Source organism: Pantherophis guttatus, chromosome 3 (assembly GCF_059756535.1).
Source record: "Pantherophis guttatus breed Tessera chromosome 3, ASM5975653v1, whole genome shotgun sequence".
NCBI classification, from domain to species: Eukaryota; Metazoa; Chordata; class Lepidosauria; order Squamata; family Colubridae; genus Pantherophis; species Pantherophis guttatus.
Window position 1 is genome coordinate 47,982,818 of NC_142065.1, and position 16,062 is coordinate 47,998,879.

Below are 16,062 nucleotides of genomic sequence, written 5' to 3' on the forward strand. Positions count from 1 at the left end.
TTCCTAATCCCAAATTCCACTCCATAGAGAGAATTGGACAATACCACAGATTTATTTATTTATTATTTATGTATTGAATTTGTATAGCTATTCATCTCAACAAACTTCTGAAGTTGAAGAGAGGATCACTTAGATAAAGCTTAGATAAAGATACATGTCTCTAATGTGCTACCAATCCTGGTCACTTAAGCTTAACACTTGGCATTAACTGGTCAATGCAGATAAAGACCAATTTTGAAGGAATTGAATTGTACTGCAGAGCATTGGCCTGCTATATGAGGAATTTTGTTTTTCTCTGTAGTTTTTGTGAGAGATGCTTTCAGTACCTTCAATACCTGTTGCTTCAAGATATTATGTGGACAAGGCAAAAGAGCGATAATAACCGAGTGATAGTTTAACAATTTCTTCCTTTATATAGAATAGTTTTGATAACATTCTGAATAAGAACATTGATTAGAGTGAGACTCCAATCTGCACATGAAGGAGTGTGGGTTCTGTGAACGTCAAGGTTACTGGCTGTTCTTAGAGTTCTGGAGTGGGAGTAGTGAATTTACCTGCTCTCTATTAGAGTTTATAAGCTATTAAACCATCTACGCTCATCCTATGAATACATAAACATACATAGTACAAGAATTGCCTACAACTCTCCAAATGATCTTCTTCCAGTATGAACTCAGTTGCTCAGAGGTGTGGGGTGACTCTTAATTGATCATTTGATGTAACTATCACTAAGCAGCTCAGTTTCCCCCACTCACCTCTGTGTTGCTATAGTTGCTGTTACTGTGTTGAGAGATGGATAAGTGGGCGACACAGATATGAAAGAGGTATCTCAGGATTCGTTACTACCTTTTCTGCAGTTTACAAAAGAGAGGAAAGTTGCTTTTCCAAATATCTGCTTGCCTGATCAGTGTGCTAATGCATGAATTTCTGATAAGCAACGCCAAGCTCTTGTTCTCCCTTCTTATGGTTCCTCATTTTCAAAACAACTAGTAGTGGACTACTCTTCATGTACGGAATGCCTTCAGTTAAAGATGGACAGCCCTTCGCGTAAGGATTGTATATCATCTGTAAAGTAAGACAAACATTGCCCCATTTTGCTAAGACCCGATAAAACAGCATGCTTCAATTACCTGAAGATTTTTCATATAGAAGAGAACCAAACTTGTTATTGTTGCCCCAGGATTAGGTTGCAGGATTGTGTCTCAAGCAGGTTGGAGTACCTACCAGTCTTGCCTGGGCTTAAAAGCTAAAGCAGAGTCCGGCATGGTTAATTTTCGAAAAACGTTTGCTGTTTTTCAAAGTACAAAATATTAACAAAACACCAAAATCCACAATTAAACAAAGTAGTCCTTAAGTTTAAAGAAAAAAATAATGGAAACCAAAGATTAGAAAATATTTCTTATATATTAAATTTATCAATAGTCTCTGTTTTACTAATACTGAATAGTAGTATGATATAATAAATAGAAAATATTATTGTAAAATATCATAAATTCTCTGCCCAAATAGCACATATTGCTTTATTTTTTGACTTAATAAAAATATTTTCTTTTCTAAGAGAGATAATCACTCATCTCCAAAAACCATTCCTTAATATCTGGAAATAATATCACTTTCCAATTTCTCAAAACAAGTAGTCTTTGACTTACAACTATTCATTTAGTGATCATTCAAAGCTAAAATGGCATTGAAAAAAAAGTGACATATGACCAGTCGTCACATTTATTACCTTCACAGCATCCCGACAGTCACATGATCAAAATTTTGGTGTTAGGTAACCAGCATGTATATATGATCGTTGCAACATTCCAGGGTCATGTGCAACCTTTCCAGCTGATGTTTGACAAGCAAATTGGGGAAGCCAGATTCACTTAACAACTACATTATTAATTTAACAAATGCAGTGATTCGCTTAACAACTGGGAAAAAAGGTCATAAAATCAGGCACGACTCATTTAACAACTGCTTTGACTAGCAATGGAAATTCTGGCCCCAACTGTGTTAGTAAGTCAAGGATTGATTACCTGCATGACTTTTTAGTTCCCTTCCTCATGCTTGATACAATTGTAATTCCTGATAAACAAATTCCAAAGCTTTATTGTATAATTCAATATCATATTAACATCTTTAGCATTCAGACATTTCCCCATAAATCTACTTATACACAGTATATAAAATACCATTCCAAAAAGGTACCAGTTAATCACATGATGATATTATGTGAACTCTCGCATTTTTTAATATACTTCCAAGCTCCAACAAAGAAAAATAATGTCTGTTCTTCAAGTACTTTTTTGGGGAAGTCTCACACATTTATTTATTTATTTATTGGTTCAATTTATATGCCGCCCCTTCTCCGGGTCCTCATTTTACCTACCTTGGAAGGATGGAAGGCTGAGTCAACCTTGAGCCTGGTAAGATTTGAACTTGCAGTAATTGTAGGCAGCTGGCAGCTAAATGCTACTTTAACAGCTCTTTAGTCCACTGTGCCACCAAGGCTCTGATCTGATTTGATTTTGATTAAATTCCATCATGCATTGCCTTTCACTGAAGATCATGGGGATCTTTTATTCACAGCAGGGCAATAAATTAAGGTCCCCGTGCTTGGAGAATACAAAGATGAGTGGGAATAAAGCCATCCCTTTTTGTGCCAAGCACAAATAGATCTAAGTGGTTTAAAGCACGGCACACCGTGACAAGTATTTCAGGCAAATATTTAGGTTTGCTGCATCCCTTATTTGTTAGTGTGCTGGTTGGGGTGCTGTGTTGTGCCTAAAGGTCCATGCTTATGCATTACCCAGTCTATTTCCCAACTTCATAAAGCAGTAGTTATTCTCCAAAGACTTCATTTGATAGCCTTGGGTGGCATTTGGCGTGCACATTTCCATATGTTTCCTGTGGGAGTGTTTAGCTGCATGCTTCTGTCTTATGTGTATATTTATTGGGCTGTGTGGGTGTACTATGTGTGAAAGCATTCTGCATTCTAGAGTATTTACTGATGATGTGGCTTGGGCTGCATGAGAATTGGGTGTAATTCCATAATACGATTCTCTCTCTCTCTCTCTTTGTATGCATCCCTGGATTTTATAGGAGACAAACCAATTCTTGGTTTATCTATCTATATGTCAAGCTCTTTGTGTTTCTTTTCTTTCCAAGGGGAGGGAGTGCAGACAAACCTCTGAGGTGGAAACTGATCGAAGCAGATTAATATAATTATAATATTACCAGTCTCGCTCTCACTTTCCCAACTCGTTACCCTAATGGTGGTTATTATACTTATTATGTTCTCAGCCTCCAATGCTTATTGATTTACTCCACTGCAGTGTTTTAATCAGGCATTTGAAACATGCTATTATTGGTTCCAGGGGGGTCACCACTGAGCAAACGAGAGTGGGAACAAACGAACAATAAAAGGATCAGAAATAAAATGCCAGTGGGAAAGCTTAGCAGGAAAGAAGCCAGATTCTGCAGCCCGCTATGAAATGCCACAGACCTCTGTGTGCAGTGAAAAGAATGAACCAGACCCCAAGAAATCTCAATGGCAGTCAGAAGTGGAACCTTCTGGAACTGCTGGATTCATCATATATTTTTTCAGAAGAAAAATATGCCTGTTTAATTGGAAATGAGCTTGTGAAGGAACATAAAAAATCAGTAGCCTGGAACCCATTCTAAGTCGGATAATACATAATTTATCCTTTGGATTAACAGGAATTTATGCATTGTGTCTTCTCTTTCTGCTTGGTTGCTGCTAACGTTTATTGCCCATTTATAACAGAAAAGCTTTGTAGAGGAATGGTTATTTTAGGTCTCTGAAGCTTTTACTAGTTAGAATCAACTACTATGAATTCAGTATTTTGGTTCACCATAAACAAAAAAATTACTTATCTAGTTTCAATTTATATTAGCATTACATCATCATCTTGTTTGGATTATGTTCTTTTTTTTTTGTTTCTGCAGGGGAGGATTGTGGAAACATATTATTGTGTTATGTGCATCATACTTTTTGTTCTCTCAGCTATTGTTTTTTGCAATTTATTTCCATTCTTTTTGTTTTTCTCTTTCTATGATATCATGCTGTCTAGCAAAGTCTTAGTGCATGAATTCACTGATGATGTCACTGTGCTGGACTTGCACTTATGACATCACAAAGGACAAATCCCATGGCCAATCCAATTAGTGCTGTAGGCAAATCGTGCTGAAGACAGAGCAAAAAAAGAAAGAAAGAAAGAAAGAAAGAAAGAAAGAAAGAAAGAAAGAAAGAAAGAAAGAAAGAAAAAGAATGGCATCAAAATGGCATTTATTGAAGTTGCAGAAACTTGTAAAGGTGCATCATGCAATTGAAAAGAATTATAGCCTTTTTATTTTTTAAAGGTTGTTTTTAAGGCTTTGCAAGTGGTGATAAATCTTACATTAATGTTTAATCCATTTTTGAAATGGATTAAATATGCAAAAGTCTTCAATATGATGAAAAACAATATTTCCAATTCTCAATATTTTGCCATCCAGTTTTAGTGGCATTATTGGAATGCATGTTTAGTGAAACACGGCCATGCATGCTGCAAGTCACTCTGTGAAAATAACAAGGCTTGGAGGAGGATGGAGCATCCATTCCCTATCAATAATTCAAATACTAATTTTGAAGTAAAACTCAGAACTATTCAGTGCCATCTGATGTATTGTACAGAATATTGGCTAGCAATTTCCATACATATTATGGAAGGAACACCTCTATTTATTTAATGATTTGATGGGAGTTGACGAGTTATTTTAAAAACATGCTGAACACAGAGTTGTCTTTGGAAACTCTTTGAAAACTGCAGTTGGATGGCGATTGTTTAGAAAACAATAGCCAGCATATTGAATAGAATTGGCTGCACTTTACATAGTCCATTTGAGTTAAAAGCCTAGTCTGACTTTTAATTAATACAAACCACTTAAAAAAAAACTTATTGTGTAAGTGGGCCACACACACACAAGTAAGTTCAGAAGTAATTCCTACACTTCAAATCAAAAGGTAATATGACATATGGAGAAATCAGAGACTAGATGACCCATTACCTTAGACTTTTAGCCAAGTAGTAATTTCCTTCCTCTCGTTCTTTATCAGCAGACTGGATTTAGACTAGACTGAGCCTTTGAATAGAGGACTTCAAGAAAACAATTGTGTTCTGGAAAATAGGCTATATGTCCGTGCAAATACTGGCACACACTTCCGTCTTAGAGGTGTAAAGCCCTCCCACCGTTTAATTTACCCCTCCCTTCTTCTTTCTCTTTCTCATTTGCCACTGAGTCACAGGAGTCTATTATGTAATTGTAGGAAACATTGTAATTGCAGAGTTAATGCCAAAAGAATGACACATGCCAGTTCTGACAGTGGTGGCTTTCAGTTAGAATTACCCGCATGCATATTTATAGCCTGTACTCTTGATTGAAAAAGCCTTCTGCAGCAGCAGGGATGCAACCAAAGGCAGAGAACAATAATATACAATTCTATGCTGGGAAGAATGGAGGTGGGGAGCACCTCCCCTGCCTGTCTGCAGTTTTAGCCACTGTGGCATTTAAAATCATCAAAAAGTAAACAGAACAAATGCTAATAAAAAAAGACAAGTCTTTGTTCTCGGAGGCCGCTTTGGCTCCTGTTGCAGTCCCTCTGATGATGTTCATTTATAAGTACAGCATGTGCACAATTTGGCCAGGATCAGTCCTTTGAGCTATCATACATTCAGTACTACAGAATAGATTTGTTTGTGTGATGCAATGCATGTGTATGCATATGTTTCAAATATGATTTATTTATGTGGCTAGGCCACATGCGATCGACTTTCCTTCACCTCACTCTAATCAAAAGGTTGATATATATGCTTGACGGATCTTCTAGGATGACCTTACAACTAATCTGCCTGCCCCATGATACTCACTGGCATTTCATGCGCTCCAGTTTTTCACTGCCTTCCCAGAGCTATACCAACGTTTCTCAGCTTTAGCAACTTTAAGATGTGTGGACTTCAACTCCCAGAATTCCACAGCCAGGATAGAGCAATGGAGTCAAGTTGGTACTCAGACTGGACTATGGACGCTACAAGACCTGATGGTCATTCTCTGATTCTTGCCTTTCCCAGGTGTGCTGGCTGACCCCTGCATGAAGCCTTTAATGCACTGTTCCTTCCTCATTAGTCCATGTGCTCCTTCTTGATTTTCCCAAATGTTTCCACAGATGCCTCCATGCCCTCCCTCAACCTCCTTTTATATTAATGCTGATCCTTTCTATCCCCCCCACCCTTATGTTAGCCTCATAGCTCTGATGTTACAATAATCAAACCAACAGAGAAGAAGAGGTTGATGTTTCATTCCTACTCTCCAGTGTAGGTCAACAGCAAATTTCTAACAAGAAAGAACTTATAGTTCAGCTTCATATAATCAACCAATTCCTACAATGCCATTTAAAGATGTTAAAAACAAGTAAATGAAAAAGAGTTGCAGTACGCTACTGTGAGCTGGGACTGGGAACATACTTTATTCCACCTGAACAGGATGCAAAAAACATTGGCTGGAGATTGAGTGTTAAGGTTGAGGATAGTATTTGAATTAACAGGCCATCGTTGGACCAATTGCAAAATTATTTAAAACAAAACAAAATGAAAACAGAACAGAACACAACTAGTTACTGCTGACCAGGAGAGAACACGGCAGCCTAGCAGCCACAGGAAGGGAATGTTATGCCAGACATTGCAACCATCTGGGGCCACTACAAGAATGAAATGAAGTGCCAGAGATCTTTTTAAGACAGGCCAGGTCAGATTCTTTGAATCAAAGCTAGAAAACATGCAATGGGCTGGGAATGTGAGGAGAGGAAGGATGTCAATTATTCCTACACCTGAGAGGTATTGAGTAGGTATTAAGTAGGCTGGACTGGGGATGGGCCAAGCAAAAAGTGTGTCTGTGCCCCTAACAGCAGGAGATAAGTGATGTGAGGATTTAAATGAGTAATAATATTCCATCCGTGCTCATACTAGAAACTGTCATTGGGATGAAAGAGAGTGGTGATGTTCCCTAGAGTTAACACTCTTGTTCCAGGTTTCCTTTACATTCTCAGCATTTCAGCTATGCAAACCATCTGAAAAGTGGTGCATTGGTACCTTATGTCCTCTCTCTGTTATGCATATGCATACCCAATCTCATCTCAGCAATGTGCTTTCCTGCCAAATCTATAACCCCATGGCTATTTCAGATCAGAAATATATCAGCAAACAACCACATACAGCTGAAAATTATAACTCTCAAAGGGCAGCAGTTATGCTATTTTGTGACTGAAATACATTATTTATATTCATTAATATTATCATGCAGCAGAGAAAACATAGCTCAGAGGCAGGACACATATCTTGTATGTATTCCTTTGCATCTTAAGATGCTTTTTATTCTTAGGCAGGGGGTGCCAGTTCCAGTTAGCAACTGATGCTGACAGTGATACACTCAAAAGAGCTGCTGTCAGTTGGCCTTCCAGTGGGGAACATGTTGCTGAAGAGCTCCTATGGAATGGGAGTCCAACTCACAGCTGATTTAGTAGTCCAAAAAAAAAAAAATTCTCTGGACCTGTGAATTTCAGAAATGACCCACTTGTCCTCTGGATAGCTACTCCGTGTGAGAGGATCATGAAATGAGGTTTCTGCAATCAACTGGTGAATTGATCAGCTGGGAGGACAAGTTTACAGCAAGTTTAAAGCCGTAGTCTAGCTGGAAAAAAACTGGACCCTAGGACTGACCTTCCACCCCATTTCTAAAACACTTTATTATAACTTATTACTCCTTTAGCCTAAAAGAGGCTTTCTTCAGATACACATTTGTACTTTCTTTTGGAGGTTTTCAGTATTTTGGGGGTTACTATTTTAAAAAGCTGATGTAGATACTGGGAGTTGTCTAACTAGGAGACAAATGCTTGGATTATTGGTGGTGTTTTAACAGATGAGCTTTTTTTTTTTTTTGTATGAATAAATGTTATCTTTTGGCAAATTTGCATTTCTGATATTGGATTTTGTCATTCCTGATTGTGGGAATGTTTTTCTTTCTGCTGTCTTCTGCTGTCCTGATTGGTGTGGCTCTGTAAACAACAGAGAAAAATTATGCTGAGAGCTTTCACTGATGACTTAGCTTTGATTTTACAAGAACTTCAGAATAGGACTAGACACTTAATAAAGAAATTGAAGGATTTAGGTGCATTAGCCAGCTTTAAAAATAAACAAACAAAAACCTCAAACATGTTGGTTAATAATATGATTATACAAGTTCAATATACCCTGATAAAAAAAGACTTTAAAATTGAGGAAAAAAGTTAAATATCTGGGGATCACACTGTCTAACAATGAATTGTATGCGGTTTGGGAATAGTTATATTAGTGTATCATCATCATCATTCTAACCATTGTCTATCAACTGCATGATGAAGACCTCTTCTGCATGTTTCCAACCAATATGGTCTTTGTCAGGATGGTCTCCTTTCATTATCCAAGAAAGAAAACCCCTGACTCCATTTTCATAGAGAATGGTAACTTTTACTGGATAAGAACTGAATGCAGTCAAAGAAAAGCAAGGTCTCAAGCAAAGGCGCAAAAATCACATATAGAAAGCATCCCCCCCCAACTGTCCAGCATAAATCATCCAATCCACAGGTTCTCCAGGGGTCATGTGGGAGCAAATGTCTGGCAGTGTCATCCTCTTGCTATGCCACGACTGTTGACCTTGAGATGTTATCAGCTTCAAAGGAAAACACTTCAGCAAAGATTCACTTTCTATTTCCTCCAGCTCGCTTCCCCCTCCCAAGAATCCCAAGAGCTCCCCGTTCTCCCCGTTTCATGGCAGCCGAGCAAGTAAGCAATGATCTTTCTTTTGCCACTTGGGCCTGCCATTCTTGCTGATGTTGTCCATCCATCTTGTTTTAGGTCTCTTTTGTGGATGTTTTTTATCAAGTGGGATCCATTCTATAACCGCTTTAGTCCACATGCCATCAGTTCTTCTTGCTATGTGAGCAGTTCATTTCCATTTCAATTCTTTTACTCTCTTGATGATATCATGTACTTTTCTTTCTTCTCTAATCCATGTGTAGGTCTTTCTATCTTATTGTGTGATGCCAAGTATGTATCTTTCCATGGATCTTTGTACCACTCTAGCTTTTGTATCGATTGTGAGGTTAATGTCCATGTTTCACGGGCATATATTAGAACACTGATTGAAAACTTTTCTCTTCAGGCATAGGGGGAGGTTGTTCTGGAAAATTATGCTTAGCTTGCCGAATGCCTGCCAATCACATTTAATACACTGTTCAATTTCGTTTATTGCATCACCTTCCATTGAGATCCATTGGCCAAGGTATATATAATGGTCGACTACATTTAGTTCTTCTCCAGGTATAATTTTTTTTCTTTCACTGGTGAATTTATTAAACATAACCTGGCTCTTTCCTCAGGTTTATTTTAAAGCCAAATGGTTCTCCTGCTTTGTTCAGCTCTTGTATGTGTCTTTTTGTAACTCTTCTGAGTCTTATTACTAATATTAATACATTTTAGTGTGTGTATTAAGAGAAAGAAAGAATTGTTGAGATGAGACAAATTACAACTGGGTAAAAATCCAGTAATTAAGGTGAATTTTCTGCTTAGGATAATGGCAAAAAGACATTTCCAAGTTTGTATGCCAAGATAAAAAAGCAAGAATTAAATATAAATTGTTGCAAGATACTAAAGAAAGAGGTAGTCTAGGATTACCTGACCTTAAGCGGTATTTTGCTGCTTGTTGTCTGGTATGATTGAAAGATTAGGTGACTTTGAGAAAGAGGAAATTGTTGGAGTTGGAAAAACGTGATTTGAGATTTGTGTGGCATGGCTATTTATGGTATGACAAAGTTAATATAGACTATAATAATCACTTTATTAGGTGTACCAAATTGAGGACTTGGAATAGGTATAAAGCAAGATTGATTCCAATTTTTTCTTTATGGTTGTCACCCCAGGAAGCATTTTTTAAAGAAGAGAAATGATACTTATACAAACTTGGTTGATTTATGCTGATTTATTTATTTATATATTTATAGCTTTTTTTTAAGGAGAACCTAAACTGAAATCAAGAGAAGAGAAGAGTTGGAAATAGAAGGTTCTGAGGGCGTGGCTTGGTGGGTGTGGTGTTTCTTGGTGGGTGTGGCTTGGTGGGCATGGCAGGGGAAGGATACTGCAAAATCTCCATTCCCACCCCACTCTGGGGCCAGGCAGAGGTGGTGTTTGCTGGTCCTCCAAACTACTCAAAATTTCCGCTACAGGTTCTCCATTAAATTAAACATTGTTTATAAACACACTACTTTCTATTCATCTGAAACTATTCATGGATATTTATTCACAGTGACAAGCTTTGATGAAACTCACATGCTTGCATTTGGATGCAAAGCTTGCCTTTTCCCCTTCTTTCTTGATCCACTTAGGTATTACATCTCTCGGTCCTTCTGTAACCCTCCTTTATCTGTCTATTTCCCCTGGGTACTTCCATCTCAATGCCTTCATCTCCACAGTGAATGGTTTTTTTTTAAAAAAAAAATCCTAGTCAACTGTCCATCCTGGATGGAGGTGAAGGGAGACAGTCTTCTGGCATACCTAGAATAGAGAGGAAAACAATTGGAGAGTCATTACAGTGAAATTTTGCATTTATTACTGAAGTGAGCAGTACTAGCTGCCATAAAGCAGTTTCAACTGGAAAACATCCATAAAAACCCAGTTCTCTCATGTATACAGGTGGGCAGCTATTTTCCACTGGGAAGACAAATTATGAATCTGGAGGTAGGTTGGGAGCAGAGACAGAATTAATCTGACATATGTTGCAGAAAAGAAAAATTATAAAGCTAAGGGGGATGAGAAACACTGGGCATATATCCAAAAGTAGAGAACCAAACTAAACATACTTTAAAAATATCCAAAAAAGGAAAGTTGTACCCACCCATGTTTGAGAATAGATGGAGAGGCTTGAGAGAAATCTAGAGAAATTTTACAAAAGTAAATCTGTATGCTCAGTTACCTGGGCTAATGAACAAAATGCCTTTTGTAATGGTAAGATTTGGCGAATTTGAGTTTGCTATAAATATTAATTTCAGATATGTGAGTGAAAATATGTTTTTTTGGGGAAAGTGTGAAACCATCTGATAAGTGTATTGATTAGTAATGTGCAGAACAGCTTCAATCAGAAGAGAACTGGAAGGGACTTTGAAGGTCTTCTAGTCCAACCCTCTGCTCAAGCTGGAGACCCTATACCATTTCAGACAAGTGAGTGTCCAGTCTCTCCTTAAAAACATCCAGTGATGAAACACTCATAATTTCTGAAGGCAAGCTGTTCCACTGGTTAATTGTCCTCCCTGTTAGGAAGTTTCTCCTTAATGGTTGCTTCTCTCCTTGATTAGTTTCCATCCATTATTTCTTGTCCTGCCTTCTGATGCTTTGAAAATAAGTTGACCCCCCTCCTCTTTGTGGCAGCCCCTCAAATACTGGAATACTGCTATCATGTCCCCCCTAGTCCTTCTTTTCTCTAGACTAGCCAAACCCAAATCCTGCAACCGTTCTTCATGTTTTAGTCTCCAGGCCTTTAATCATCTTAGTTGCTCTTCTCTGCACTTTTTCCAAAGTCTCAACATCTTTTTTGTAATGTGGTGACCAAAATTGGATGCAGTATTCCAGGTGTGGTCTTACTAAGGCTTTATAAAGCAGTAAGGTAAAGGTTCCCCTCGCATATATGTGCTAATCGTTCCTGACTCTAGGGGATGGTGCTCATCTCTGTTTCAAAGCCAAAGAGCCAGCACTGTCCAAAGACATCGCCATGGTCATGTGGCCGGCATGACTAAATGCCAAAGGTGCATGTAACGCTGTTACTGTCCCACCAAAGGTGGTCCCTATTTTTCTACTTGCATAGAAAAATAGCTTTCGAACTGCTAGGCTGGCAGAAGCTGGGACAAGTAATGGGAGCTCACCCCGTTACGCGGCACTAGGGATTCGAACCACTGAACTGCTGACCTTTTGATCGACAAGTTCAGCATCTTCGCCACTGAGCCACCACATCCCATATAAAGCAGTAGTAATAATAATATTAAGGTTGACTGGCTCTTTCATGAAATCTAGCACTATGTAGAAATAAGGTTAAGAAACTATAATTTTTTTTAAAAAATTGATTTATATGCTGCCCTTCTAGTTGCAGGCTCAGCAACTAGAAAAATATATCTCCTGGGTTCTGTATGGGCTATAGTTTTAGTGATGAGACCTAAAGTTTCCCAACCAGTTAGCTCTTAGTAGATGGGCAAAGTTAATCAGAATCAGTGAGTCCCACAAATAACCTGCCCTTTTGCCACGAAGGATTTAATAGATAATAACCAGCATTTTGAATTCCACCCAGAAGTCCCAGTTCCACTCAGATGCCTACAAGATATTCGTACTACCAGTACTTTAAAAACCAGCAGTGTTGTATGTAGTTAACATATCTAACACATGGCTATGTTCTGGACCAGCTGTTACTTCTGAGTGGTCTTTGCTCCATTGTACAGCATGTTGCAATAATCCAATAAGAGATAAACAAGGCATGAGTGATCATGAAAAGAGCCTCCTGATTCAAGAACATATGATTTTGCATTTAGAGTTTGTCTTTGTGGAGGAAATCAATTTCCACCACACACACAAAAAGTTGTATGGAGAATTTTGTATGCATTTATATGCATTTTTCTGAGGAAGGTATTTATCTTTCAACAGAGTCTCAAAGATGTCTTTGAAACCCCACTCCACAATAGATAAGAACCACTAATCTAGATGGAAGGCTGAAAGAGCATATATTATTATGGTAATCATTTAATATACCAAAAGAAAGCACAGGTCTGAATAATTTTCATATGCTATTTTATGCAGAGAAAGGATATGAATAATTGCTGTAACTTTATTAAATATACAGTATACATAGCACCCTTCACCACAGCAGAAAGGAGTGTGATTAAGTGACTTGTGTGTCTCCCCTGCTTGATACTTAACTGTTCATTACCATCCAGCTATTTTCTGGTTTTTGTTCTCCTTTCTTAGGAACAACAGAAATGTTTTGAATCTGACTACCAATCTTTTTAGCCTAATGTTGTGAATACCAAGCACCAGTGACTCTTAAGGTTTTCGAGCAGTATTATTTCCATTTTTTCTTAGGGCTGAAACTGAAGACACTAGGGATTAAGCAAAGGACATTTTGTATGCAGAGCATATGTTCTATCACTGAGTTATGGCTATTCTTTTTTTTAAAAAAAATCTTTAAGTAAGTAGACTGGGCAGTCCTTCAGAAACAGAACACCTTCAGATAGAAGTGTATTCTGGAAAATGGGACACATGGCCTATATTATGTGGTACTTAGTATTTGACAGCATCTCACCAATAACAATTTTCATTTTAGCCATAGTGGCAACGTAAGATTGACTCTGCAGCTGATTGAGAAATAAAAGAGCAGAATAACAGCCTGCTTCCTAGAATCTCTGCTTTACTTTAGAAGAAACCATCAGCTGAAAGATGTGATGTATGATTGTGCCATTAAACCTGTCCTGTATCAACATGAAATGCTTGCAGAGAACTGGTTCCTTAGTGACCATGTCAACTCTGGGGTGCAGCGTTATCATCTATCATACTGCCTTGAGATGGATTACCGTATCCTTTATGTGTGTGTAGTAGAAGATGCTACAATGATGAGAAATAGTAACTAACAGCCTATAAAGCTTGTCATATAGCAGGTTGTTACATTCCAATATGTATCTGTCAGAGGAAAGAGTTGCCAACTGTGGCCTATTGTTCCAACAATGTCTGCCATGCTCTGGTTACATTTCCTTTTCATTAAATAATAAAAAACACCACCATTTGGGGTTTCTTCTACAGTTTGCAACTTAATCCTATTTAACATAACCGTTTCCAGATGTCTGGAGACACCAGCTGCCTGAATGCTGACATGGCTAACCTCTCTCGTCATGTTAACCCCTTGATTGCTGTAGGGACTTGTAGATCCAAGGCTTGTTAGAGTCTGTCCGCCTTGGCTGTAATTTCATTTAATCGTTGCAATATAAATATCTCTGCAGAAAGAAGGCAAGCCTCCTGGAAAGTTTTAGTGATATAGCTGGGAGCAGTGGTGAAATCCAAATTTTTTTACTACCGGTTCTGTGGGCGTGGCTTGGTGGGCGTGGTGTGGCTTGGTGGACGTGGCAGGGGAAGGATACTGCAAAATCGCCATTCTCACCGCACTCTGGGGCCAGCCAGCCAGAGGTGGTCTTTGCCAGTTCTCCGAACTACTCAAAATTTCTGCTACTGGTTCTCCAGAACCTGTCAGAACCTGCTGGAATTTTTCACCTCTGGTTGGGAGATGGGGGATTGATCCATGACGTTGTTCCAGGGGGTTATCTCTCCGCTCCAGGGGATCATTTTGGCAGAGTTTTTGGAGAGTTAAGAGGTAGCCTGGTTCTGGCTCTGTGTTCTGTGTTATTATAGACTTTGGAAGGGAAGGGTATAATGAAGGTAAACGATTTCAATGGAATTTGGAAACAGTTCCTAACATATGTGTTTTCTGGAGGAAGAGGGATACCACCACCAGAAGAAACTTTGAGATTCGGGAAGGGAGTCCTATGACAGTGGACCTATTGCTCAGATTTTTAATTGCCTCTGCAGTGTGGAGGTAAATGTCCATCATCAGTTTTTGTGCCTTGTTAGATTTATGAGTTCCAGTAACATTGCTGGGGCTGGTCCAGGTTCTCCTCTTGCCCTTGGGTTGCAATTGGGGGGCAGGGGGTTTGTCAGGTTAAACCAAAAGTGGAAAGGCCTGTTGCAAGCTGGGAACTTGTTTCAGAAACTGCTAATGTATTGTCATCTCCCTCTTATTTAGCATAAAATGTGAACCAGAATCTAGTGAAAGCTCAGCATTAATCTTCCATCGATTCTGATTTAAGAAAATCAGTACAAATATAGATGAAAGAAAATAGGGTAGAAAATTTAAAATTGGAAATGAATAAAGAGGAGATGCAAGATTATTTCTAAATTAAAACACCTGAATTGACAATGTATCATTCATATATTAACTTACAAAGCAATATATATTCTGATGATGACCAAAACATATATGTAAAATATGGTGGGTAGGTAGGTGGTGGGAATCTGTTTGTCTTTGTAATGTCTTTGTATTTTTTGTATTGTCTTTATATCTTTGTTTAAAATCCAATAAAAAAAAGAAAGAATTTTTTAAAAAAATAAGCACTATAGGAACATGTCGTAAAAGTGCAGTTCCAGGCACACCAAATAAATTCCAAAATTCCAAAGTAAATATACATGTTTTGCTTTCTTTTTTCATTCTTGACTTTTTTTTCTCTGATCTATCTTAATCATTCCTTCTTGTTAGTTTTTATGTCTTTATTTTAAAATGTAATAAAGTTATTTCAGGATCATTGCTTTTTTGTTTTTTTCCTATTTTATATATTTATTTAGCCATTTTATAAGCCACCTCAATTACCATAGCAATTCTAGGCAGCAAATGCAATATCATAAATGCAAATTAAAAATGATAACAAAACAAAAGCCCAGTCAAACAGATAACAACAGAATACAAGCAAACAATGTTGGGAAAGCATTATACCATGAAGCCAGAATGAGAGATTACGTTGCTCCAGAGTGTGCTAAAAAAGCTAGGTCTTCAAGGCTTTTCTTGAAAATTAATTGTAATTACCATTCTGTCTAATGATACTAGAGCAGCATTTTGTAAAAATGAAAAGATTAAATTGTGCTAAAAATTTAAACAGCAAAGCAATTTCCTGTCTAAAACAGTGAAATCAAACATAATCAAAACAGTCTACTGACATAAAAGAAGCAGAATAATGCATTAATCTATTTAGGAACTTGAACGTATGTAGAAATTGAAACAAATAAGTTCAACCTAGCACTATTTTGGTAACTATATTGATGCTAGGCAGATTTTTCTGGAGAAGTTATTTTCAACATAAGGTGACCACAGAGAAGATTAAGCATTTGAATTAAATCTTTTGCCAGCTGA

At 37.8% G+C, this 16,062-nt stretch overlaps 1 long non-coding RNA gene across 2 annotated transcripts in view; it reads left to right on the forward strand.

Moving 5' to 3' along the window:
• Positions 1-710: 710 nt before the first annotated feature.
• Positions 711-16,062, forward strand: part of LOC117663921 (uncharacterized) — a 57,922-nt gene continuing 42,570 nt past the window's right edge. For both annotated transcript variants that reach the window (XR_004590874.3, XR_004590875.3), the window contains exon 1: positions 711-1,047. This is a non-coding gene — a long non-coding RNA (uncharacterized LOC117663921). The remainder of the gene's footprint in view (positions 1,048-16,062) is intronic.